The 17,449-nt window shown below is 46.5% G+C and overlaps 1 protein-coding gene across 1 annotated transcript in view; it reads left to right on the plus strand.

Annotated features, from left to right (window-relative positions):
* Nucleotides 1-2,802: 2,802 nt before the first annotated feature.
* The window catches only part of LOC103302875 (phospholipid-transporting ATPase ABCA3-like), a 289,346-nt gene continuing 274,699 nt past the window's right edge, over nt 2,803-17,449 (plus strand). The window contains exon 1 of the mRNA XM_054714402.1: nt 2,803-2,850. The gene's annotated coding sequence lies outside the window, so the exon portion shown is untranslated. The remainder of the gene's footprint in view (nt 2,851-17,449) is intronic.

A 17,449-nucleotide genomic window follows, 5' to 3' on the forward strand; every position in this document is an offset into this window, starting at 1 on the left:
AATAGATTGTTTCTATGTATCCGAAGAGGTCATTGCTTCAACTTTCATAATTCTCGATTCTCGCTCTGTTGGCATGAAAAGAAGCTTCGGTAACCCATCAGTAATTCTTTTGGATGTCTTTGAAATGTTAAGGTTTGATGTTTTTTAAAAAAGCAGAGACATATACACTAGCAGAAATTCCAACATTAAGGCTTCTATCTTTTGAGTGCATTACTTCATTTCTGTTCTAAACCTGTAGTAATAGCTCCCTTAACGTAATAAAAACGTTCAAACCTGTAGAGATATAGGAGAAGAGACTGCAGGTTACCTTTCAGACACCCCAGATTTTAATTGCTTCAATTTCTGCTCCCTAAACCCCATTGTCAGTCCATGTCCATAACCGAGTGGGGACAGAGAACTGCTTCCATCAGGTTCTCAGTTTACGTCCTTCCCAAGTCCTCACCCCCCGCTGTGCCTTCCCCAGCATGAACTTCCCAGGCTGGAAGCGGAGGAGAGGCTCATTTGGGTTGGGGCCGGAGGGACAGCAGATGGTGATGGCACTTTTCTGTCGTTCAAGGTGTTTGGTATTTTGGAGGAAGCGAAAGAGCAATTCAATTTAGAAGATTATTCTGTCAGTCAGGTAACACTGGAACAAGTCTTCCTGACCTTTGCTAACCTAGAGAACAATGGACTTGATGACCACAAGGAGGTGCCCTGAGATTCAGTTCCAACTCGAGGCCTGTGTCTTCTTAGGCCACCCTCTGCACACCTGGCTACGCAGAGGGGCGTTCCTGTGCGTGTGTATGTGTTGGTGTAAATATGCTTATGTAATAAAGAGTCCCCCAAAGGACCATATGTCCCTTCTTCATAGATTTACCTGGTGCCTGTGAGTCCAGCATGTGCAAATCTAAAGACATGTGGTGAAATTCATGTCCTCTCTCCTAGAAATATGTAAGACCAGCATTCATCAAGGTGGGGACAACCTATTTCTGAGAATTCTGAGTGTTTGAACAGAAACATCCAGAAATGATGGAGCTGTTAGATGGGACAGCTGGAAGACCACGAGATTTATTTTTAAGTTGAGTTATGGGTAAGAGAAGTATGCCTGGAACAAAGCATATTTCCCATGCATACACACACACACACACACACACACACACACACACACACTCACCAATTTTATACCCCCAAAATAATCTAATTAAAATAAGTATCAAAGTTTAAGGGGTAATTGGGTTATTTCCAAAACTCAAACCAAGATTTTATATTTGTAAGATGATATTTGCACCAAGACCACATAGAGTCCAAGAACATAAAGCAAAAACATTCTTTGAAATTAGGATGTTTTCCTTCCTTCTTGCCTACCTCTGATTAAGAAGGGAAGAGGAAAAATGAGGTGGAGAGAGAGGCAGACAGAGCTCTTCTGATTCTTGTTTGGGCAGCTGGAGTCTCCCATGCACACGGAAGTCCAATCATTTCTCCAGATTCTGGTGTGAGCAGACAAGAGGGATGAGCCTTGCTGATTGCACGGTGGAAAGAGTCCATGAAACTGCTCTGTTTTGGGCTGGTTTGTTCAAGCTTCTCATTGTCTCAGTCTCACAGTTTGAGATGATATCCAACAGGTATTCTCTGTTCTATTGTTTTTAGCTTAATATAACCTCCTATGAGTCCCATTCCCTTTCTACCATTGGTCTCCCAAAAGCGAGTTCAGTAATTGCAAAATTTGCTTCCCGGGCTAGCTGCCTTTCAAAGGGGGAGAGAAGCTACTTAGTAGCTCTTGCATCTAGTCTCCCAGTTGGCTTCATCACTGACCCTTTAAGACATTCCTTTACTCTGGTAGTCCCTTCCACTGTCCCTCCCTACCCCCCAGCCCACCTCTTCATCTTCCAGCAAGAAACAAAAGATATTATGCATCAGGTCCTCCACTGAGCACCTGAACCGGGGGTGGCTGTAAGGAGTACAGGTAAAGAGAATGCCCCAAGGCTACGGGAAATCACCCAAGGAAGAAACAAATTCGGAGAGAAGGTGTAGTTTTGTTCCATTTGATGGTGGGGATGCGGAGGGGCCTGATGGTGGGCGGGGCCTGGTTCCCACCTGCCAGCATCGGAAATGCCCTCAGGGTCGCTGGACCCCGGGGCGCTGTGGCCCGGCCTGGCCAACAGGAAGCACCTTTCTGGGTGGTCGGCAGACTGGTGGCAGGAGGGGCACCTGCGTGACCCACTGGGGAGCCCCGCTTCATGGGGGCGGGGACGGGATGGGGTGCGGGAGGTGAGTGAGGCCAGTTGTCCCCAGGCGTGCCGCAAGAGCCAAGGGCAAACGCCTTGAGCAGCAGCGGAGGCCCTGGTGCAGCCGAGTCCCCCAAGGCCCTCTCTGACGAAGCCTGACCTGTGGCTCCAGAGCCCAGCTCCTGGCACCGAGAGGCCCTCACGTGGCACCCGACAGCAGGGTCAGGATTCGGAACCTGTGAGCCCAGCCGTTAGGGGGCCCCGGAGGTGCCGTTGGGGTGGGGTCGGCCCAGAGAAGCATCTGCGGACTTGGGGAGCAGGAGGAAGGTTTGCAGGGGTCAACCGAGGGGCTGGCGGCCCGGGCAGCGTGCGCAGGGGCACGGGTGGGGCTTCCTGGTCGGATGGGGGGTGGGGGTGGGGGTGGGGGAGGGGCACGTGCTGGGAGGGCGTGTCTGGGGCGGGCGGGGCGGGGCGGAGGGTGTGTCCGGGGATGGGGGCGTGGAGGCGGGGCGCGCGGGGCTGGGGGGCGCCCGCAGCGGCTCCCGAGCAGCAGGTGCGGGGCACGCGGTGCGGTTGGGCAGGGCGTTGGGCGGAGGCTCGCGCTCGGCGGCGGCGGCGGAGGTGGTGGTGGTTGCGAGGCCGGCGGGTGAGTGCCCAGACCTCCCGCCCTGAGTCCCCGCACCCCGGTCCTCCGCCTGCCGGGGCTCCTGAGACTCCCTGGAGCCTTCCCTCCCGCGGGCACCCAGATGCCTGCCGCGGGCGCAGAGCGGTCTCCCGGGCGATTATCTTGGCTGGCGAGGGCCTTGGAGGCAAAAGGTTGGGTTGGGGTCTGAGTGGCTGCCCCGTCCGCTGGGGTGGACAGCCGGTGGGCGGGGCGACCGGAAACGGGGAGCTCCCTCTCTCAGGCCTGGCGGCCGAGATGCTGGCGTCCTCGCGGGGAGGAAGGGGCTCTGGGTCTGTCCTCTGAGGGCGCTAATCCCCTTCGTGGGGCTGCACCCTTACGCCCTAATCACCCCCAAGGGCCCCACATCCTGATACCATCACGTTGTTTAGCATTTTTCATGTAAGTTTTTTTGGGGGCGGGTCACAAACATTCAGTTTATGTCAATGGCCGGAGGCAAATTGCTTATTTTCACTAAGCCTCCGTTTCCGTCTGTAAGAAAAAGGACCTGACTCAGGGGATAACCAATATTAAATGGCCAGAAGTTAGCAAACGTTCACCGAGCGGCTGAAAGGGATGTGGGAGTTCCGTTCTCTGTCGGAGCAAAAAATGCGCCAAAGCTAAGCGGGCGAGGCTGTGGGCAAGGCTGTGTGTGGGCGAGGCTGTGGGCACAGGGAAATAGGGGAGGGCAGAGCCGAGCTCAGCCGGAGCCCCGTCTGCGAGCCGAGCAGGGCTGGGGGGTGTGGGGGTGGGGATTGGGGGGGACAGCGGAGGCCTTGGGAGGAGGTTTGCCTCAGGGCACGTTATTCGCCTGTTTTCTCTGTGATCTGCCGGCTGTGCTTGCTACACCCACAGAAGCTGGGTGTAGGAGAGCTGTTTTCCTGGATGGTTGCATTTCAAAGGATTACTCCCAGGTCCGAGTGAAAGACATTTTTGGGTTGTAAAATGGGAAACAGGGTTTAAAAAAAAGTTGTGTGTTGTTTTTTTTAATTGATTTTAGAGAGAGAGGAAGGGAGAGGGAGAGAGGAACCTCAATCATTTGCCTCTGAAATGCACCCGACCAGGGACCAAACCTGAAACCTGGGTAAGTCCCCTGCCCGGGAATCGAACAGGTGGCCTTCGGGTGCAGGGGTGATGGTCACCTGAGCACACTGGCCAGGGCAGGGAAGAGGGCGTTAAAGAGTTACATATTACCAGGGTTTGGGCTGGAGACGTGGGCTCTGAAGGAATTCACACCTGCGAGAAGAGAGAGTTTATTTTACTTTCCTGAAGGGAAAGGGCCGCCTCCCCTTTTACGCCCTAGCTCAGTGATGGCGAACCATGACACGCGTGTCAGCACTGACACGCGTAGCCATTTCTGATGACACGCGGCCGCTGAGGCGGCCACATGCCGAGGATGAAACATTTGCTGCTCCTGAGGATGAAACATTTGCGAAATAATGTGTTTTCCTCAAAGTGACACACTACCCGAGTTATGCTCAGTTTTTTGGCGAAGTTTGACACACCAAGCTCAAAAGGCTGCCCATCACTGGTCTAGCTCTTGCTGGCAACAAGGAAGGGAGTTGGATGTTTGGGCTGAAATGGAGCAGACATCAGGGGGCTGCAGCGTGTTCCTTCTCCAGGAGACAGCCGGGCAGATGTCCTTGTGCTAGAAAGAAGGCGAGCCCCAAACCAGGGGCCCTGGCAGGACACAAAGGCCACTGGGGAGCCCGACAGCAGGCAGCGCCTTTCCTTCTGTGGGAGGGGGAGGGAGGGGATGGGAGCAACAGGGGGGTCCAGCCTGACTCATGTCATCTGTCCCTCACTCTTGATTGGTCAGAGCCTAGGCTCCCAGTCTGCGTGATTGGCTACTTTAAAGGAAAAAGGGAGGGGTTGACCTTTGCTATTTCAAAATGGCGACCCCCAGGGGAGCTGCAAGTCATGGAACCAAAATGGTGGCTGCCTACACCCCCTTCTTTGACAGAAAAGATTACTTGTTTATTCTCACAATAACCCCCTTTTTTTACTTAATTATTTTCTTCAAACCTGATTTGCATTTGTTGCCTTTCATGCTCTGCAGTCTCTAGGACAGTGATGGCGAACCTATGACACACGTGTCAGCACTGACACACGTAGCCATTTCTGATGACATGCGGCTGCATGCCGAGGATGAAACATTTGCGACTAGAGTCTTGGAGTTAGTTTTTTCCTCAAAGTGACACACTACCCGAGTTATGCTCAGTTTTTTGGCGAAGTTTGACACACCAAGCTCAAAAGGTTGCCCATCGCTGGTCTAGGAGAAGGAGACTATTTTGCTGTTTGGTCGGTGTGGTTTCCATTACCCTTTGGATAACACCCCTCATACATGATGGTCACATAGAAACATTCCGGCCTATAAAGGGTTTTTGTATGTATTTGAGCCAAACTGTCCACACAATTGCCAGGAAGCAGGATCTCAAGGGGTTGGGATAGTGCTCTGGAGGATGGCGGCTTTTCACTTTGTTCTGTACAATCCAATCCAAGGAGGAGATGAGGGTGGGTTATACGAAATCCATTGGTGACAGATGAGGGAGGCGGGAGAAAGAAAAGTGGAGAGACCCCTGGGATTGGATAAAAAGTAAAATTATAGGCACATTCTTAGTGGGTGCAGGATAGTCAACAGTCAGTAATTAACACAATAACAATAACAATAACAAGGAATTTGTGGTCTCTGTCCTGGATCCCAGGGCATTTGGTTGTGCCCTGAGGGTTCTGGGGGAAGGGAGGTTACAAGTTACCCTTATCCTTCAAGGGTATCTATACTAATAATAGAGGAATATGCAAATTGTCCAGGATGCCATCACAGTAACAGTAACAACCAAACAGCAGGCTGCCTGGGGCAACAAGGCTGGCAGGGGGTTAGTGAGGGGTGACCAAACAACTGAACAGCAGGCTGCATGGGGTAACCAAGCCAGCAAGGGGGGGGGCAGTTAGGGGCAACCAGGCTGGTGGGAGGGTGGCAGTGAGGGGTGACCAGGCCAGCAGGCAGAGGTGGTTAGGGGTGATCAGGCTGGCAGGGGGGCCAGTTAGGGGCAATCAGGCAGGCAGGCAGGTGAGCAGTTAGGTGCCAGCGGTCCTGGATTGTGAGAGGGATGTCGACTGCCAGTTTAGTAGTAAACTGGTAGTTGGACATCCCCCGAGGGGTCCCAGATTGGAGAAGGTACAGGCTGGCCTGAGGGGACCCCTCACCCCGTGCATGAATTTCATGCACCAGGCCTATAGTGTTATTATAGATACAAAAGGACAGATAGGCTCAGTTAAGGTAAAAAGTGACCTTGTCACGGAAGATTCCCGTCTAAGAGGTGACTACCCACCATCACTGCTTTTAGTTAAAGTTTAATTTCAGGCCATCCTTGTGGTCACTTTAGGTCTGAGTTTGCAAGACCACCACTGAGCTGTCAGGTTCCCATGCGGCCCCTTTTGCCCACTTCAATATAGGAACAAGAAAAAAGTTCTCCATCTTATGCATCAGGTGATTATTTATTCACCCCAATCTGAAGAAACAATTAGAAAATGACACAGATGCATTTTATAGAATTCAAACATTATGCAAATACTAGTACATATTGTAGGATATTGTAAGTCTCCCATATCCCTCCTGAGAGACAAATGCTGTCAAGAAACTGGTGTATATCCTTCCATTTTTCTTCTCCATACATGCTAACATATATATATATATACACACACACACACACACACACACACACACACACACACACACTAGAGGCCCATTGCAGGAAGATTCCTGCAAGAATAGGGCTTCCTGTGGCCTTCTCCGCCACCCCACCTGCTTCCCTCCCTTCTCCACAGCCCCGCCTGCTTCCCCGCTGCCCCGCTTGCTTCTCCACAGCTTCGCTCCCTTCTGCAGTGCTTGGCTTCCTTCTATGCTGTCTTCAGTCTTCGCTCTGTGCCAGGATATGCAAATTAACCACCATATTGGTTGTGTTAATTTGCATACCCGCTCCTGATTGGCTGGTGGGCATGGCTTGTTGGCATAGCAGAGGTATGGTCAATTTGCATGTTTCTCTTTTATAAGATAGGATATATATATATATATATATATATATATATATATATATATATTTACAAAAACATATTTAGATCACATAAACTGTTTTACAATATACCATCCTCCCATGAAAACACAGTATTTGTCCTCCTCTTTGAAAAATGAAGAGGATTTTGTTGGATTCCTACGTTTTCTTTATCCATTCATCTCTGGATGGACACGTGATTTCGGGAAGCATTCTGTCTGTCTCAACTTTCACATTGTGAAGTGTCTCTGGGGAAGACTCTCCCAGCTGAGAACCACCTGGGTAGAAACTTCCCAAGCGCTCCCAGGTGTTTGTGTCAGGGTGTACTCTGATGAGGTATCTCATTTTGTTTTAATTTGCATTTCTCTGATGCCATATAATGTTGAGTTTCTTCAGTGTTTTTTGAAGATTTTACATTTCAGAGCAGTTTAAGTTCACAGAAAAGTTGAGGGGAAGGTATAGAAATTTTTCACATACCTCTTCCTCTTGCATATGCCCAGCCTCCCTCACACCAGGTGCAACTGTTAATACTGATCACTACTGACAACAAATAATCAATTTGAACCATGCTTTGATTGTGAAACGACCAGAATGGGCCAGAAGACATAGCAAAGTAATTTTGCTTCATGATGACACACTGTCACACACTTCAAAACCAGTTAAAGACACGGTAAAAGATCTTGCCTGGGAAGCATTAACCCACCCGCTGTATTCACCAGAGCTTGCTCCTTCAGATTACCACTTGTTCCGATTGATGGCACACGCACTTTCTGAGCAGCACTTCAAAACGTACAAAGAAGTGGAAAATTGGGTCTCTGAATGGTTTGCCTCAAAACAAGAAAAGTTCTACTGGAATGGTATCCACAAATTACCTGAAAGATGGGGTAAATGTGTAGCTAGCGATGGACATTACTTTGAATAAATCATTTTTGATGTTTCTCTTGAAATTATCATGTTTTCTTTGATTACAAAATCCACATTATTAACCAGTATACCTAATAGTTGGATCATATTTTTGTATCCATTCAGCTACTTTATGTCTTTTGATTGGAGCATTTAATCCATTTACATTTAAGGCTATAATTCATAGGTACTTATTTATTGCGATTTTAATTCTGTATGCTTAGATTTCTCTTTATTTCGTTTTCTCGTTACATCAGTCTCTTTAGTATTTCTTATATTGCTGGCTTGGTGGTGATGAACTCATTTAGCCTCCCCCCCGCCCCTTGGAAGCTCTTTATTTCACCATTTATTTTGAATGATAGCCTTGCTGGATATAGTAATACTAATTTCATACCCTTGCTTTCCATTACCTTGAGTACTTCATGCCATTCCCTTCTGGCCTGTAGAGTTTCTGATGAGAAATCAGGTGTCAGCCTTATGGGAGCTCCTTTGTAGGTAGTAGTTTGGTTTTCACTTGCTGCCTTTAAGATGTTTTTTTCTTTACTTTTTGGCATTTTAATTATGATGTGTCTGTGTATGGGTGTGTTTGGGCTCTTCTTGGTTGGGACTCTTTGTGCCTCCTGAACTTGTGTGACTTTTTAAGTTCACCTTCTCCAGGTTTGGGAAGTTTTCTGCCATTATTTCTTTAAACACATTCTCTGTCCCTTTCTCCCTTTCTGTCTCTTCTGGCACACCTACTATGCAAATATTGTTATGTTTCATGTTGTCTCACAGCTCTTTTAAGCTGTCCTCCTGTTTTTTAATTGTTTTTTATTTTCCTTTTAGTTTTCTGATTGAGTGACCTTTTCTACCCTCTGTTCTAAATCACTGATCTGATCCTCAGCTTCCCATTTCTGCTGTCTGTTCCTTCCCATGTGTTGTTTATTTGTGCTACAATGTTCTTTATTTCTGTTTTCATAGTTACTTTGTCTTTTCTCATATGGTTGAGCATCTTTACCATCATTATTCTGAACTTTATATCAGATAAATTTCTTATCTCCATTTCATTTATCTCTTCTTCTGGAGAATCCTCTTGTTCTTTCATTAGTGGTTGTTTCTTTGTCTCCTCATTTTGGCTCCTTGTTTGAGTTTGTGACTATGTGCTATGTCTCTCAGTCTCACTGAAGGACAGTGTCAAAAGCTGGTTCTGACTAATTAGATCAGGCAAAGACTGAAGGCCTTCAGAGCCCTCCTCTGCCTGCAGACTGATTTAGTCTTGAGTAGCTTTCAGGCAATGATCCACAGATATTGTGTGAATTTGCCAACAGGGTAGGGCAATTGCTTCTGCCTGGAAGCTAATTGTCATTCTCAGTTTCTTAGTGGGCTTCAGAAACTCCACACTATGTGGCAAGTTGTTTTCCAATAGGACAGGTTGACTGTCTCTCTCCCAGGTAAGACTCCCTGGATAAGTCATGTCAGGGTGAGAAAAATGACCTCCGCAGCGTGAGGGAATGACTCAGCACAGGAAACTGGAGTGTCTGTCTTCTGAGCTCTAACTCCAGAGCCCCCAACCCTGGCTTCTGCTCACACAGCTCCAGTCTTCTCTGCCGGAGCACAAGGTGAGTGGCTGCACACCGAATTTTGTGTGTAGGTCCTTTAAGTGGGTGCCTGAATTTCCAGGCATCTCTCCCTGGCAGACAGCAACCCTGCTGCTTTTCACAGCCGGATGTTTTCTGGGCACCTTTCTCCACTCTGGTGCTCTCTGCTGGGGGGCTCAGCTTGGAGATTAGACCCCAGAGTTCTCAGTGGCAACCCCCCACAGGTGAGATATCTCTCCAGAACTTCAGCTGCTGTTTGTGGGAACTGGTCAGCCCTTTCACACATCTGCCCTCCCTACCAGTCTCTATGCAGTCTCCACTTTCAGTCCCTGATTATCAGGATTCTCTCCAGCCAGTCTTCAGTTGACTATTCTAGATTTTTTTTTTAATTTTAGTTGCAATTCCAGTTTTGTCCTGGGAGCATGTCTGTGTAACATCTGCTTACTCTGCCGCCATTTTTTAAATATCCAGCTCATTTCTTTTTAGTGCTGAGTAATATTCCACTATATTCTATTTAGTGCTGAGTAATATTCTCACCCTGACCACAGTTATTCATCTGTCACCTGCTGAGGAACATCTTGGTTGCCTATAAGTTTTGGCAACTATGACTGAAGATGTTATAAGCATCCCTTTGCAGGTTTTATGTGGACATAAGTTTTCAACTCCTTTGGGTAAATACCAAGGTGCATGTTTGCCAGACTGTGTGTTAAGAGTTGGTTTGGTTTTGTAGGAAACCACCAACCTTTCTTTTCAAGTGACTATACACGTTACAGTCCCACCAGCAATGAATGAGAGCTTCTGTTGCTCCAAATACTTGCCAGCATTAGTGTCAGGGTTTTAGATCTTGGCCATTCTCATAGTTGTCACATGGTATCTTGTTGTTGTTTTAATTTGTATTTCCTTGATGACATATGATATAGAGCAGCAGTCTCCAACCTTTCAGACCTCATGGGCCACCAGTGGTCCACGGACCACCAGTTGGCGACTGCTGATATAGAGCATTTTTTATATGCTTATTTGTTATCTGTATATCTTCTGCCATTGAGGACTGTAGTCCATTTTTTAAAATATTTGCTGTACTCTTTGACTATATATATTTCCCCCAGATTTAATAGATATAATCAACATATGTAAAAGCCTAAGCGACTGTTATGACTGGAACAACTGGTCACTATGATGTGCACTGACCACCAGGGTACAGACACTCAATGCAGGAGCTGCCCCCTGGTGGTCAGTGTGCTCCCACAGCCAACCTCTCATGGCTGGCCAACCTCCTGGCTGACCAACCTCCCCTCTCCACCCCAACCCTGTAAGGAATTTGTGCACCAGTCCTCTAGTTGACATATAATATTGTATAAGTTTAAGGTATACAATGTAATGATTTGAGGTATGTATATATTAAAAAATTATTTCCAAAATAAATTTAACACATATATTCCTCACAGAGTTACAATTTTTTTTTAAATATATTTCTTTATTGATTTCAGAGAGGAAGGGAGAAGGAGAGAGAGATAGAAACATCAATGATGAGAGAGAATCATTGAACGGCTGCCTCCTGCACGCCCCCCACTGCGGATCGAGCCCACAACACAGGCATGTGCCCTTGGCTGGAATCGAACCCGGGACCCTTCAGTCCGCAGGCTGACGCTCTATCCACTGAGCCAAGCCGGCCAGGGCCAGAGTTACAATTTTTTGTGTGTGATGAGAACTTTGAGATTTACCCCATTAGCAATTTTTAAACATACAATACAGTATAATCTACAATAATAAAAGAGTAAGATGCAAATTGATCATACCTTCATGACACCCACCAGCCAATCAGGAGTGAGTATGCAAATTAACCCAACAAAGATGGCGGGTTAATTTGCACATGCAGGCACTGAGTGGCGGGGGCGGGGTGGGACACTTGCATTGTCGCCATGGCGATGACACAGGAGTTCTGCACTGCCCCGGCCACTCCGGGCCTCTGGACAGCGTGAGAAAGCGGAAAGGCAGCTCCGGGCCAGAGCAGAAAGGCAGCTCTGGCCGGAGCGAAGGCGGTGCCGGCAGCCCGGGAAGGAAGGCCCATTCTTGCACGAATCTTCATGCATCGGGCCTCTATTTAACTATAAGTCACCATTATTTATTAATCTTGTAACAGGAAATTAGCACTTTTTTACCACTTTCACCCATGTTCCCCATCCCTGGCAACCACCAATCTATATTCTGTTTCTATGAATTCAGTCTTTTAGATTCCACATGTAAATGATATCACACAGTATTTGTCTTTCTTTGTCTGACTTATTTCACTTAGCATAATGCCCTCCAGGGTTATACATATTGTTGAAAATGGCAGCATTTCCCTTTTAATGGCTGAGGGATATTCCACATAGGCTTTCCCTGCCTTGGCTAGGGTAAGTAATGCTGCAGTGAACATGGCCGTGAGTGCATATGTCTTTCTGAGATAACCTTTCCTTTCAGTTATGTATGCTGCAAGTGGAATTGCTGCATCATTGGTAGATCTATTTTTAATTTTTTGAGGAATCTCCATACTGTCTTCCATAATGGTCAAATGAATTTGCCAGCCTGCATAGGTTGGGTCATGAAACAGGCTCTATGGCCTTGGGCTCTCTGGCTGTGGACCCAAATCAAGCAGGACTGCCCACTGAGCTTGGGCAGATGGGGCCACCCACTCAGCTCAATCATGCTTTGGGGTTTTCATAATGGTGTCTTGTCTATGGAGTGTTGCTAGTAGATCACCTGAGGATATTTTTTCCATTAATTTTTAGAAAAAGTAGAAGGGAGGAAGGGAGAGAAAAAGAGCAAGAGAGAAGCATCCAAGTGAGGGAGACACATCAACTGATTGCTGACCACACACATCCCAACTAGGACCTGGAATTGAACCTGCAACCTAGGTACATGCTCTTAACCAGGAATCAAATCCTCGACCCTTTGGTGCACAGGCAAATACTCTAACCACTGAGCAATACCATCCAGTGCTGTACCATAGCTTTTCTTTCATTCATCCGTGATGAGCACTTGGGCTACTTCCAAATCTTTGCTATGGCAAGTAATGCTGCATGAACTTAAGAATGCATATATTCTTTCTAATTAGTGTTTTGGGTTTTTTCGGATAAATTCCTAGAAGTAGAATTGCTGGGTCATAAGGCAGTTCCATTTTAAACTTTTTGAGGTTATCCCACATACTGCTTTCCACAGTAGCTGAGAACTATTGGGGAGTTGGTGGGAGGTGTGAGAATAAACAAATCATCTTTTCTGTCAAAGAACAGTTTAGACAGCCACTATTTTGGACTGCATGACTTGGCAGCTGCCATGTTGGCCACATGGCTTGCAGCTCCCCTGGGGACCGCCATCTTGAAACAGCAAAGGCCAGCCCCTCCCTTTGAATAAGCCAATTATGAAAGACTGCGCCTGAGCTCCAAAAAGAGCAAGGGACAGGTCACATGCATCAGGGATTATAAATCCCGAGCAGACCACCTGCTCGGTGTCCACGTGCTTCCAGACCATGTGCGCACCCTTCTATGTAGAAGTAAAGATGTTTGCCATGATGCCTGGCTCCCGAGTATGTTTTGTATTCTGCCAGGATCCTTGACTTGGGGGGCTCGCCTTGTTTCTAACAATTTGGGAGCTCATCTGGGATACCATTTGTCACATCAGGGAATTTAGACCCCTCTCCTGAGAAGGTGCACCCTGCTTCCAAGGTGTGGTGGCCTTGGTGAGAGGGACAGCCATTACCCCTGGGCTGACTACAAGCTCAGGATCCATAGTAAGCCAGCAATGCAGGAAGGGCCAGAGCAAGACTCGCAGCAATCAGGTGACCTCATGCATGAGCCAAGGTGGGAAATGGACTGAGTACTACTTTGGTGATTGGGTGTCCTTGGAGGTTGGGCATATGTGACTGGGATGTATCTTGGACATAAAGTGAATGCGGAGTTCTGATCTGTGGTTCTGTTCTCCTGCAAGGGCAGTGGCCAGAGAGGGATGAAGCAGATCTCAGGGAGCACGAGAAACCTCCAACATGGGCGGGGCGGGGGGGGGGGCGGTGAGTACATAGTCACAGGGACCTGCTGAGGATGGGAAACAGAAATTCTAGGCCTAGGAAATACATTCCCCCAAAATAGTCCATTGGGAGAATGCTGAGGTTCTGGGGAGGCAAGCTCCTGAACCAGGGACAGAGACATTGCTCTTGGTGTAAACTTTTAGTGTTGTGCACACCTGTATTAGAGTGTGTGTTGATGTTTTATGTCTCTTTGTTTTTTGTCTAATTTGTTTAAAGATGGGGCAAGTCCCGCTTTGGGAGAAGCCCAGTTGTGTGTGGTGAGGCTGAAGCCATGACAGAGACTGCAGGAAAGTCCCAGCAGCTGCCAAGAATCCTTAATCTTGGGGATTCATCTTGCTCTTCCTGGCAGGGTGTTGGCCTGCCAGAAACTCTTAGCTAGTGAGATTTCTGTCTTTATATCTGTAAAGTAGGGACTTTCATTTGTGCTTCCCTGATTTATGACTTTCTGTGCTGGGTTAAAATTTTAAAATTCTAAATTAATTTAAAAGTGTATAATTTGTAAAGGTTGCAACCCAGGGAAGTTTTAAACAAAGGCCAGCTAATTCCAAGCTTAACAAACTATTATCTTCCCCACTTGAGGCAAAGCAGGAGGGGAAAGGAAAAAAAGCCTAAGTTTTCCAAGCTGCAGAATGGGAGGCAGTACTTTGGTACTTGCCAAACTCAGCAGGGCAGAGAAATTTGAAAAAACCCACCCAACATCATGTCCATTAAACATCCAGTTGTCAGCTTTGGTATTAACTGGGAGAGGACCAGAATGGGACTGGAACGGGATGGAAGTGGGTGGCCCGCGCTTGCTTGTGATGTCACAAATCCGCGCAGGCCAGCCGAGGCAGAACTAAGGCTGACCTTGGGGGCATGGCAGCAAGAGAATGGGCAGTTCTTGAATGAGGGTGGACCACATTCCAAGGCTGGTCCTGGAGGCATACAACTCCCAGCCAGATTAGCATGTCTTTTCTTTGAACAGAAAGGGCAATCATAGTTAACAGCATAATTCAAATAAAATGGTACTTTCACATTGAATTATCCTTGTTACAAAATTAGTCAAGAAAATGCTTTTGGTAATAATTGGCTTTAAAAATCTCAAAGTTGTTAAGATATAATAAATAGGTGTAACTAAAATGATGAATTTAGGTAAAGCTTTTCAGTAATAATTATAAATATGTTAATAATGAAAGTCCAGTCACTCAACAGGCGACTGACTGTGCTCTTTATTGGAGGAAGGGAACAGTGCTGTTTCTCCCTGTAAAGGCAGAGAAGCCTAAAAGAGAACAAGGGCAATGAGACCCTTGCCCTGCCTTCCCCTCCCTATGTGACCCAGGGACGATCTGAGGGAACAGCCAAGATGGCGATTTACAATCCCAGCCTCCCCCTCGGGAGGAGAGCTATCTTGATAAGGCTCCAAGTGCCATGAGGCCACTGCACCACCAGAAACCAGCTTTTTTAGGCTGCGAAAGAAGTTGGAGCAATAAAAAGAGTTAGAAAACCTCTGCTGGAAGACTCAGCTGACTAGCTAGACTAAAAGAAGGGAGAGTGATTTGAAAGTCAGCTATGGCTATCTGGGAAAGGGAGCACCTGGCTGGCCCTCGAGTGCTTCCAGCAGATGTAAGATTTCCTAAATCAGAGCCTAAATAGGCCTTCAATATTCAGCAAAGCAAAGAAGGGCCTTCCGAATTTTACCCAGACTAAAAGATCAAATGAGAAAGTACTATGGTCCAGACCCTGAGGACCTGTTGGGCCAAGAAATATTAAAAATTACATTTGTCACCACTAGTTGGCCTGACATTTCAAGAAAACTGCAAGGGTAGAAAACTGGAAGAATAGAAGTGCAGAAAAGCTGTTAAAAGAGTCTCAGAAAATCTATGTACATAAAAACAAGGAAGGCAAAAACAGAAAACTAACATAATGTTTACAATTGTAAAACAAACGGCATAGGGAAGGGCTGGCCTGGAGGGCCAGAAACAGAAGCCGAAGCAATAACCTTAGATCAGGGGTCCTTAAACTATGGCCCACGGGCCACATTCGGCCCGCCGAGGACATTTATCCGGCCCGCTGGGTGTTTTTGCCGCCGCTGCCTGTCCTGCTTAGCAGCCGACTCGTCCCGGGCCCACGGTGCACATGTGTGGAATGTGCACCACACTCTCCGACTCCCCTCCTTCCCTCTGAGGGACAGTGAACTGGCCCCCTGTTTAAAAAGTTTGAGGACCCCTGCCTTAGATGTTATCTCTAAGGAAGAATGTAGTAGTTTAAATCCAAGCCTGCTCCTATAATAATATTCTTAATTAACTTAAAGGCTTTGAGCATTGCTGGGTTAAATGGTAAACATCTAAATATTTAAAAAAAAACAAAAACCTGAAACATTAACTGCTAGACAAGTTTTAATTTGCCTGCTCTTAGTTTTTATTACAGAAGGTCTCTTGTACTTTGTTGAAGGCATATTTTCTTGAAAGTAAAAGTTCATTTAAAGTACGTTCATAAATGTTAATCTAAAAAATGCTGACTGTTTTGAAAAATTAAGGTTTCTAAAAGTGAAGAATTATACTTAATGGAAGGACTGAGGCATGGTTATGCATTTTGAAGGACATAGAAAGAAGGTTTGAAGGCTAATTTTGAAGTGTGAGATTTGTAAAGGTTGTGTATGTGATAAGAAGGAAAAGAGAAATGTTAAAAGGAAACTAATTAAATGATACAGGCCAGTAAGCCAGGACAAGCAGAACAGGGAAACAGATATTTCAACAGCAGTTTGTAACCATCTAGAAAACTCTATCTTCCCTAAACCAAGGACTCTTAAGAATAAATGATTTGTATTTTGCCTCCCTAAACAGAGGGTAAATAGCTATGTCAAAATACTCAAGAAGACTGATAGCAGAAATATATAATCTTTTGATAAAATCAAGTTTGACAACCTTCCTAGGGTTTGAATTTTAGGAAAAGTTTTTGTGTTTTTTTTTTACCTAGAGTTGGCTGTAGGTGATTCCAATAGGCCCTGGAATGCCTCAAGATCTTCCTACAAAGGAAACTAGGAACAAATTTATTAAGAACTGTGTACTGGGTATCTCTTCTACTTTAATCTCTCTCAGGTTAGAAGGCCTCCTGACCCAAGGCCTTCTTGAGTTTCTGGTTCATTACCATCGACCGGAAGACTACGTTTGTTCTAATCAAGACTTGGAAGGGAAGCAAGATGGAACCCTCCTGGGAAGGACCTTACCTGTCTTGCTTACCACAGAGACTGCTGTTCGGACTGCAGAGTAAGGTTGGACCCATCACACATGGGTTAAGGGCAGACACACCTCAGTTGGAACAGCCATACCAGGACATATCCCCTTGAAATTGATGCTAAAAACTGTGGGCTCTCATAATAACCATCATGTACTGAGCTTTATTTGCTTTAGGAATCTGGCACATTGCTGGGGCTTACAATGTGGGCTGGAGAAATGTGTACAATCTGGATCATGCTTACCCAGTTAAGTTATCAGTTATAGATAACTTGAATGACTTGGATATTTCAGCCTTTAGTCAAAAGATTGGCGAGGACTAGATTTAGGAGTAGATGTCACAGGACAAGATCCTCTAGACCACTGCCACCACCATGCAAATAGAAGTAGGAAGTAAGGGAATGAATGCCTGGGTGGAATGGATTAAATACTCTGTGTACACCCTAAATAAAAGCCACTGTTACGCTTGTGCAGCTGGAAGGCTAGAGGCCTAAGTGGTCCCATTTCCATTCGGATGGACCTCAGACAGTAACGGGATGGAATATGTGCTTGCCTCATACCAGGATGAAACCACCTGGGAAAATGCTTCCTGTAAGACTCTCGCCCTGTTGTTCCCATTCAACAGAGGTAAAGAGCCAGGACCCCCCCACTCAAAAACAAAAACAAAAAAACAACTATCCGGCCCATCCTCTGATGTACACTATGCCTCCTGCCTCTCAAGGGGGGGAACAGTGCTTGGAGTTTATGAGAAATTTATCTGGATGTGTAAATGGCCGAGTA

The sequence above is a fragment of the Eptesicus fuscus genome, chromosome 4 (genome assembly GCF_027574615.1).
Source record: "Eptesicus fuscus isolate TK198812 chromosome 4, DD_ASM_mEF_20220401, whole genome shotgun sequence".
Classification (NCBI taxonomy): domain Eukaryota; kingdom Metazoa; phylum Chordata; class Mammalia; order Chiroptera; family Vespertilionidae; genus Eptesicus; species Eptesicus fuscus.